Here is a 10,907-nt window from a genome sequence, read left to right on the forward strand (position 1 = left end):
GTTATTCTGGGTTGCCATCTCATGAAGGGTCTTTACCAACAGACAGAGACTACCTACATCTCAGGCATAGACACTTCCTGAGCAACAGAGCTATGTTCTCTGGAGGGAAGCCAAATAGGTGGGAGCCCCTGTTCCAACATCTGAAGCTCTTATCTCTCCACATCATCTATGATAGAAGAAAAAAAATGTCATTGGGGACATCTAGCTCCTCTTTCTGTACCCTGCTTACCCTTTATGGACAGGAAGTCCAGGATGGATGGTTTGGAAGAAGAAGGCCTAGCAACAGATGGGGATGGTCATTATCAAGACCTGGTCCCCCGAGTGGGTGTAGTCTGGGAGGTATTGGTTGGCATGCAGGCAGCGGAATAACAAAGGCCTCCATGTTGTCTGTGCTTACTATTCCGTATTTCAGTTTGCGATTCAGGTAGGAATAAAGTCGGCTACAGAACACAGTGACAGAATCACTGGATGTCTTAGTGCATTCAGGCCAAATACGATCCATGAATTCCCAGACAGAATCCGGACAGATGAATCCTTTGCTTGTAATAATCTTTGGTAATTCCTGGCAAAGGTGGGTGTTATAGCCAGACACTTTGAAGGCTGTAACTTTGAACTGCTTTATAGAAAACATATGAATGAAACCTTTCCACACTGCAGAACATGATGGAGAAATCCCTTGAAGTTCAGCACCTAGAGGATCTTTTTTTCATGTTCTCTGAGGCCTCTCAGAAAGATTCTCCACACTGTAGTCTTCCATTGTGAATTTTTAATGGTGATTTCAATGCTGTCCATTGGCTGAGATCCATCTCATCTGAGGGTTGGGTTTTCCCCATGTAAATGAGACAATTCACATCCAGAAGGTGACTCTTATGTTTAGCTGTGGTGTCAGTCTCTTTTTTGGCAGAATTAGGCTTCAGTTTTTTACAAATATAGGATTTAGTTTTTTAGAGCATATAACTTTTTAACCTGTTAGGATAACATTTCTGTTATGTTTAAGATTAAAAAAAAAACTTTTTGTAACCCAATAGCTTAACAAAAAAAGTTTTCATTGCAATATTCATGCAGCCCCTTGACAGACAGCATCACAGCACCCCTGCGCAGCTATGCCGATGACAGGTGTGGCTGACACGCACACAAAAAAAATTGTTTATTTATTATTTTGGGCAGCAGCCCCTCGACAGACAGGAGTACAGCACCCCTGTGCAGCTACGCTGATGACAGTGACAGCCAGGTGTAAAATTGATAATAACTTAATTAAAAAACAATTCATTCGGTGCAGCCCCAGGCTTTTAAATTGATCATAAATTAATTTAAAATAAATCATTGGTTCCTTAACCAACCATATCATTAATTTAAAATGTCAGGCAGCGACTTCCGGTGGGCGGGGCACCCAGAGTAGCCACATTTTACATGGGCTCCAGACTTTGATCATCAAATTTGCTTTGTAACTGGTTCTTATCCCTCAGACTTACCCTACATTATGGGATACAGCTGCCTCAACATCTTGGTGGGGTTTTGGATCTGCACACTGGAGACCCTTTATCTACCCCGGAGTCAAGCTTGTAACGGTCCAGGCGTTTATGACTGCCCCATGCTCTTAGGGTGTGAAAACTGGGAGAGAGCTTCTCTTGTTGTAAATCTGCCCTTTCCCTAATGGACTAATCTTGGAGAGGTCTGCCATTGAGACTCCCTTGTTCTATTAGCGCTGCTGGACTTATCTCCTGAGATGTTGATCCTTTTTGGAGTGTCCTTTGTAACCAGCAAGCGTCAGATGTGGCTTTGGTGTGACTGCTGAGTTGAGTCTTGCCTGGGGTTCCCTGCCTTTCACCGAGCCATCTGGAAGTTATCTCTGAAGGTGCTCCCATGGAATACCCACAGCGATGCTGATCTCCTGCTCTGAGAGTGGTCTCCGGGAGCTGAGGGGAGACTGGGTCCCTTCCTGTGGATGGTCCTGCTATCCATTTTATACATACCTGTTCCTCTGTGCCAGCCTTTGAAGTAACCACTCGCTACACTTTCCAACACACTGTTTGTCTGCATCATCTTCATCGCTGCTTTGGTCGAGACATCTCTTCTGTGGCTGCTTTGGCTGGGTCTGCTGCTGCACAAGACTGCTGCACTACATATGTCTGGACTGGGCATAAGCTGCTTCAATTATCGCTGAGACAGTCTGCGGTAGCTGAGGTTCCAGGACCACAGTGAGGAAATCGAGTAATTCCCCTAGCAAGAACTTTGCTTATCTTATTACTGTTATTTGTTTATATCATTATTATATATTGTTGCCTTTTTTTTTACTGATATTCTGCTCTTTTACAATTTACTGCATGAGTCTGTTTAGTTTAATTTACAGGTAAGGCTTCATATTGCCATCTAGTGGAGAAACCTTTACTTGCAGTCTGTAGAATATTGAGTGTTCTATAATACTGTATTTGGTATTTTGTGAGATCTATTTTTCCACCTCACTCCACTACCTTCCTATTTTGACAACAATGGAGGGCAAATATTCCATATCAGACACTAAAGTCTTTGCTACTCAATTGGCAATGGAGTTATCGAAGATCCTGATTCCCTACCTAGATGACCAGTTTAATCGCTTGTTGTCTCTTTTAGACCCTGACTCAGTCCCTTTGAATGCCCAAGAACCAAGCCCAATTATACAAACTCAGTTGCAGAGTGACTCTGAGATTAATGTACCAGCACAAATTAGTCTTAACTTTGAGTCTGTTATTTCCTTACCCACACATCTCTCTGAAGATGCCATCACTATTTCTATCCCTACAACTTCCCAATATTTTGCACATTTTAGTTTTGAGAGGAGCCCTGCTTCCCATTCTTTTGCATTTTCAGACTTAGATTGTGCGCTGGGAACATCACCAATGTATGATGCACACTCTTTGTCCCAGGGGAATGGAGACAGTGGATATAATCCAAACTTTACTGCTCTCTGCTCTCTAATGTTTAATTAACCTGACAAGCTGTTGCATTTGTTTATTAGGAAGAAAACTGTTCAAAAGCCACAATTATTTGCTTGGAATCTAAGATTACCCCCTGCTGTCTATATACCAACGCTGTTTCAAGGCCCCCTAGGTGATGTTACATAAATGACATGTTATTTACTCATGCCTTTTTGTCCTCTTAATATTACACCGCTCACCTATACTAGCTAGTCTGACAATTGATTACTAATATTTTTACTGGTATTAGCTTTTTTCATGTTTGTCCCCTACTCCCCGTTTCCTGTGTTGTTGTTTTTTTAAACTCTGTCTAGTTTGTCCTTGTGAACTATCAGTCCTATTCTCACATCAGTTATTCTGTATGCACAACTACAGCTACTTTTGATGGGTAAAGCTTAGCAATAATGGACTCTGCCCATATTACTTTTATTTTATTTTTATCAGTGATTGTTATACCCCTATATTTCCCTTTTAGGGTCATATTATAGTTAAATCCAAGTCATATTCCAGACGGGGGCTGCACTAAAGTGGTGGCTCACGTCTCCCCCATTAACGGTTTGGAAAATTGGGAAACTGAGGCGTTTGAAGTATTGCATCACAATATGTCTCTATGCTAACCATTTGTTAAATCTTTGTTTTCCCTCTTGTTACTTATGTGGGTATCTATTATTGTATGTTGCACGTTATGCATCTTTCTTGTGTCAAACTGTTTGAGAGATTGCACCATTATTATAACTGATGTACACCTTTCTACATGTTGTTTGCATTATTTTTTATCAAACTTGATGATTATTCTGATGTATGCTTCAATAAAAAAATAAAAAAATGTAAAAAAAAATAAAATGTCAGGCAGCAATGCCCCAACCAGCACATAATGAAAAGGAAAAAGGTGCATGATGTTGTATACGAAACAGGACAGTTTAACAAACCAATCATTTCAGCGACAAGGACTGCCAATTGTGGCTGAAATGATTGGTTTGTTTTTACCCCCCATAAAACAAGCTGATCCCATAACACAAACTGGCTTTACATTACAAGTTGTCCTCGTCATCCCGACCAGTATGTATATCCTCTCCTTCACACAATATTAATTTGTCCCCGCTGGAATCCACCATAGGCGCCTCTGTAATTTTTTGATGTAATTCTTGGTAGAGGTCTTCCTCGTGGAATTTGTAATTTAGTTTAATGAACATTATCTTTTCCACATTTTGAAGAAGTAACCTCCTACGCCAATCACTGACAAGGTTGCCAGCTGCACTGAAAACTCTTTCAGAGTACACACTGGAGGGTGAGCAACTTAAGTAACGCAAAGCCAGTTTGTGTATGGGCCTCCAAATTGCCTCTTTTTCCTGCCAGTACTGAAAGGGACTGTCTAACATGCCTATCACACATAGGACCTCATTCAGAGTGGGTCGAAGTGGCCGCTCAGTCGTACGGGAAAAGGGGCCGGATATGCAAATGATTCCCTCGCAAGTTGCGTCCTTAAGTTCGGATCGGTAGCTGGCCGACCAAGGGGAGGAAGCGGCCGGAAGACAAAAAAATACGCCCCCTTCTCGTACGCATTACATGTCACCTCCGGGCATATAAGGATTAATCGAGACCATCGGGAACCATCGGAACAGCTTAAGGTTGACCATACCCTCTCTTAAGCTCTACGATCATGTCAGTGTAAAAACCTCCAATGTCACATGTGCCATGATGCTACTTTGTTAATTATGCACTCCCATAAACCGTATGCACTCCCATAAAATGCCGTTCGCATAATTAGGCACGCCTGCGTTCGGATCTCCACTCCCCCATTTTCAAGCACCTTCCCCTGTTACCACCCACAAACGCCTCAATATGTCACTCAAACTACCGACCTGGCTGTGTTCACGGAGAGAGAAATTTCTGATCATAGCGGCTAGTTTGCGCACACGCATTGCGAACTTTCCACATGCGCAGTATAGCGAACATCGGTGGCGTATGACCGTGCAGCCACTTCGACCGGCTCTGAATGAGGTCCATAGTCACTGTAGAACACATGTCACTAGTAGGCAGTTCTCTCAGGCCCAACCAGATGTAATTTTTTGGTGAACGATCTGCATGACCAGCAGGCATTCCGTAAGGAAAATTGAGTTTTATCCTGGCAGCTGTTGAAACTGAAGGAGGAGATGATGGCGTTTCTCATGCAGCTGCAGCTGACAATTTTTTGACCAACAGCTCTTTGCATAGTTTTGGATTTTGGTCTGTTGGAAAAAAAACTCACAAGGTAGGACTTAAACCTAGGATCCAAAATGGTGGCCAAAATATATTTTTCAGATTTCAACAGATTGATGACTCTTGGATCCTGGTGAAGTGAATTAAGGGCTTGATCCACCAGTCCGACATGCTTTGCGCAATCGCTCCATTTCAGCTCCTCCTTCAGTTTCTGCAGCTGTTTTTGCAAAAGTTTGATGAGGGGAATGACCTGACTCAAGCTGGCAGTGTCTGAACTAACTTCACGTGTGGCAAGTTCAAAGGGTTTGAGAACCTTGCACAATATGGAAATTATTCTCCACTGCGCTTGAGTAAGGTGCATTTCCCCTCCACGGCCTATGTCATAGTCCGTTTTACAGGCCTGGATGGCCTTTTGCTGTTCCTCCATCCACTGAAGCATATAGAGGGTAGAATTCCACCGAGTTACTACCTCTTGCTTCAGCTGATGGAAGGGCAAATTTAACAGTACCTGCTGGTTATGCAATCTTCAACAGGTGGTCGCCGAATGTCTAAAATGTCCAGATATTTTGCGGGTCACCGAGAGCATCTCCTGCATGACCGTGTCACATTTTAAAAAACATTGCACCACCAAATGAATTGTGTGAGCAAAACATGGGACGTGTTGGAATTCGCCCACATGTAATGCTCTAACAATATTGGTGGCATTGTCCGAAATCACAAATCCCGAGGAGAGTCCAAGTGGGGTAAGCCATTTAGCAAAGATTTCCCTGAGTTTTTCTAAGAGGTTCTCAGCAGTATGCCTCTTAGTGAAACCAGTTATACAAAGAGTAGCCTGTCTCTGTATCAGTGTCTTTTGGGAGATGTTGCTGCTGCTGTTGTAGGCAATACACCTACCCAGTGGGCTGTCACAGTCATGTAATCCTTAGTTTGCCCTGTCCCACTTGTCCACATATCAGCGGTCAAGTGGACAGTGGCTACATTGGCATTTCTGAGGACATTAATAAGGTTTTTTTACCATATCGATGGCGTGACTTCAGCCCTGGGGCATGGGCCTTGCACTGCTGGCGGCAGCTACAACATGTGGTTATTGGCCTTGCTCTCCTGTCATGTGACAGCCCTCCATATTTCTACAGTTTTGAAGCAGTATCACAATCACCAATAGTGTAGCCAAGGTGCTGTTACAAAATTCATACACGTGCAGTCGTGCGCACACACAAAAATATTAGAAAAAAAGACAAATGATGATTTTTATTATTTGTCAGCTCCAGAAGAACTTGGGTCCAGAGCACCGATTGATCACGACTGGAGTCGGGCAGCACTAGGTTGCAACTTGCGTTGCTGGCTGGATCTTGTGTGCTACTGCGGTTAAGCCTAACATGCATGCATACACAGAAGAAAAAAATATAAGACACTTTTATTGGTTTTTTTTGGAGCACAACTGGAGTCGGGCAGCACAAGGTTGCAACTTACGTTGCTGGCTGGATCTTGTGTGGTACTGCAGTTAAGCTTAACACGCACGAGAACACACAGAAGAAAAATATAAAAGACACTTTGATTTTTTTTTTTTTTTTTTAGCATGACTGGAGTTGGGCTGGAACTTGTGCGGTACTGCGGTTAAGCCTAACACGCATGCGCACACACAGAAGAAAAATATAAAAGACACTTTGATTTTTTTTGGGAGTCCAGAAGTTGGGCCCAGAGTTGGACACAGCACAAGCCCAGGACACAGCAGACAGCCTAGATGGATCAGCAGACAGCACAGTGACAGTGATAGCACTGTGACCAGAGAGCAGAATGGTTCAGCAGTCACCAGCCCAGGACACAGCAGACAGCCTAGATGGATCAGCAGACAGCACAGTGACAGTGATAGCACCATGACCAGAGACCAGAATAGATCAGCAGTCACCAGCCCAGGTCACAGCAGACATCCCAGATGGATCAGCAGACAGCACAGTGACAGTGATAGCACCATGACCAGAGACCAGAATAGATCAGCAGTCACCAGCCCAGGACACAGCAGACAGCCCAGATGGATCAGCAGACAGCACAGTGACAGTGACAGCACCGTGACCAGAGACCAGAATGGATCAGCACCAGCCCAGGACACAGCAGATAGCACTAGCACCTCTCCCAGCCCTACAATACCCACCCTCCCTGTTCAGTCCTCACAGCCGGAGTGAAATGGCGTCCGTCACGTGGTCCCTTATATACTACATTGATCATAGAGACGAAAGCTCACGAACCGCGAGATTTCAGACTCTATCGTTTTGCCTCGATTTCGAGAACCGAGTCAGGCAGGAAACTCCGAGCCTGCTTGGATCTGACTCGGTTATGCTAAATTCAGGTGGGTTTGGATCTCTGGGAACCGAACCCGTTCATCTCTAATTATTATCCTAATACATTTTACAATACAAACAAAGAGTGATTTACAAATATGGTACTGTGATATAAGGGCCTGTTCAGGTTGGTTCGCAAAGCTGCGTTTGCACGCAGCCGGCCGATGTTTGCATTCTGCGCATGCATATGTATTGCAGTGCACGTGCGCAAACCGACCGCTGTGATTGGGAATTGATCGCAGTAAGCACGCAGTCCCATGACACAGTGATTGACAGGAAGTGACCGTTTGGGGGTGGAGATGGGGGTGGTCGGGTGAATGCAGCCGTGCCTGTGCATTTGAACGCCGTTACAAGGGCATGCATAATTAAACCCCTGCGATTGTATACGAAGCCAGAGATCTAGCTGGCGACAGGAAGTTCAGCAGTTTGTGCAGCAGGTCATGGTCCACCACAACTGTGCGTATGGGTTTTATGTTACTCGATGTTACCGATGTTTTCACTGACTTGTAGATGCATGTCATGGGAAGTGGGTGGCTTTTTACAGTGGTGGGTGTCTTAGTACAGTGCTGCGGTTGCCGTGCGATTACATTCATTAGCATATTTTCACAGCGAGCAATTGCGTGCGAACGCTGCCTTGCGAAACCAACCTGAATCAGGTCCTAAATTCTGTTAATTTCTGTATGCAATTTTATGTGCCTCTTTCTGCATGTTTGCATCCATTTCTACAGGCACTCATAAGTTAGCACAACCAGATGGTGGTGACTGCACAGGAGTAAATATTGCTGCTGATGATGATCAGGCTGTATCTTGATGAATGCAGGATAGCCACAATACAGTGATCAAGCTGAACTAAAAAATTTGTGGGTCCCAGGGACCCCTTACTTTGGAAATATGGGGTCCTAATCCACTGTTTCTGGGTTCCATCACATATTATGGGGGTGAGGGCAGACAGCAGATGTGACAGTGCTGGGGGCAAGGAGGAGACTAGAGACAGGCAGTGCTAGAGGTAGGGAGAGGACAAGGGTAGATCGCAGCTGGCACAGTACTGGGGTGGCAAGGAGGGGGTTAGGGGCAAGCAGAACTGGGAGTAGGAAGGGGGGCAAGGGTAAATAGCAGCTAGGGTAGTACATGGGGGGCAAGGAGTGTGTTAGGGGCAGTGCTGGGGGTAGGGAGGGGGTCAGGATAGCAGCTGTGACAGCACTGGGGGTAGGGAGGGGGCAAGTGAAGATAGCAGCTTGGGCAGGGAGGGGGCATGGATATGGCATAACCAGGGCAGGGCAGGTGGGGCACATGCCCTGGGCACCAATTTGAACCCTGTTATCTGACACGCCCATTTTTTAAGTGAACACGCCCAAGGCGAAGGCACGCTCATGGGGGGCTCCATTTTTAAATTTGCCCTGGGCTCCAAATAACCTAGTTACGCCTCTGGGGCATGGCTAGATAGAAGCTGGGGCAGTACTGGGGGCATGAAAGAGGTTAGAGGCAGGCAGTACTGGGGGTAGGGAGGGGGTAAGGATAGATAGCAGCCAGGGCAGTACTGTGGGGCAATGAGTTGTTAGGGACAGGCAATACTCGGGGCAGTGCTGGTGGTAGGGAGAAGGTCAGGATAGCAGCTGGGGCAGTACTGGGGGTAGGGACGGGGTAAGGGTAGCTAGCACTTTACCTCCTATGCTTATTCTGGGAGCCCTTGGCCTGGTTACTGTTGTCCCCATGCAGAATGGATGCATGACAGTGCAGACTCTGGAAAGAGGAAGCGGCGAGGGCGATTGGCTGGGGAGACACCACTGCACGGCGATTTGCTGGGGAGATACCACCGCATGGCGTTTGACGTGGTGATTGACTATTGCGGCACACAGCGCCAGCGCATCCTGCAGGACCTGATCAGTTTTAAAAACTGGGTCCCCAGCTTCCGGTAGCGCGTAAAAACGCACTATAAAGCATATTTTGCAGATACTGACAATCAGAAAGTAGTCATTTACCACATTGCGGCAGATTCACTTAACTGTGGCTGCAGCTCTGCTCAGTGCTGTTCAATTACTGGGCCTGATTCATTATGGATCGCAACTACAGCAGTGTACGCAGATCGGCCGATGATGCATACATGTGTATGCATCGCACTGCAGTTGTGTGGGCTGGCATTGCGATTGCACTGCAGTCACCTAAGCAGATACAAAGCCATATCCGATCAAGGGATGGGACATCAGCGTTTGGGGGTGGTGACGGGGGAGTGGTAGGTTAAACACAGGCATGCCTTTCCATTTGAACGCGTTGCATGGGCATACATAAATTAGATGCAACGGCATATGCAGCTTGTGTACTCACTGTTAGCAATTTCTGAGTAAGAACAGGACCCGATGTTCCAGATGTATGCACAGGACTGCACTTTATCTCTCTCCCAGATTCGCTGGGTCTGTGGGCGTTTTTAATTTTTTTTATTTTTTTTTCTCCGGCCGCTTGCAAAGCTGTGGGAGACCACCCACAGCTTGTGCGAGCGGCCAGGAGACCATCGCGATTATCGCGACCATCGGCCTTGCGACAAGACCCTGCAGTAGGGTCTAGGTTGCCGCAAGGCCGAGTGGACTCCCTTCTGTAATAGAGCAGGAAGTCCACTACTGACATCACTAGTGATGTCAGTATGAAAGGGGGATTTAAAGTCTTTGGCGCTGAAATGGATCACAGTATAATATAAATGGATCACAGTATAATATATTATTTGTATAAAATATCGAATGATAGATATATTAGAAACTACAAATTACTTTTTTTGTCTTGTTAGTTTATAAGTTACTTGTCAATTTATATTTGTAATGAGCAGCAGTTATATTGATGGTGGCAAACTAATATACATACAAAACAAAAAGAACTAATAACCGCGCTCTATTGTGGTTAAATCAGCAGTATCATGTAAAGATTAGGTAAATATTTAATACAGATAAAAATAAACATATAAATAAGTACACATTATATACACTTTAAAACTTAAATGAATATAAAGAAAAAATTGGTAATATAATATATTAATAGAAATCACATCTAATTATATAATATCAGCTGGTTGTTAAATATTTATATACTTTAAATCCATATATCTTACATTGTCTTGACCACTTAGCTGCGTCCGGCTGAATGAATTGTTTTTATCAGGTAGTTCACCAAATGTTGTTGTATAGTGACAATTCTCAAGCAAAGATTATTAGCCAGTAATCACCTTGCTTGCAGTTTGTAAAAATGTATCAAGCAAAAATAAATGTCTCTTTCAGTGTTACTCTTTGTTATTATATCTGTGTGCACAACACAAATATAGGGCCTGATTCAGACCCGGTCGCAAGCGCTGTGGACGGAGTCGGCTCCCTCGTGCGCATGCGCGAGACCCGGATAGCGACGGGCACTCCGTCACTCCAGGTCTCGCAACAAAGGG

This window comes from Taudactylus pleione, unplaced genomic scaffold (assembly GCF_031769625.1).
Source record: "Taudactylus pleione unplaced genomic scaffold, aTauple2 ptg000760l, whole genome shotgun sequence".
Classification (NCBI taxonomy): domain Eukaryota; kingdom Metazoa; phylum Chordata; class Amphibia; order Anura; family Myobatrachidae; genus Taudactylus; species Taudactylus pleione.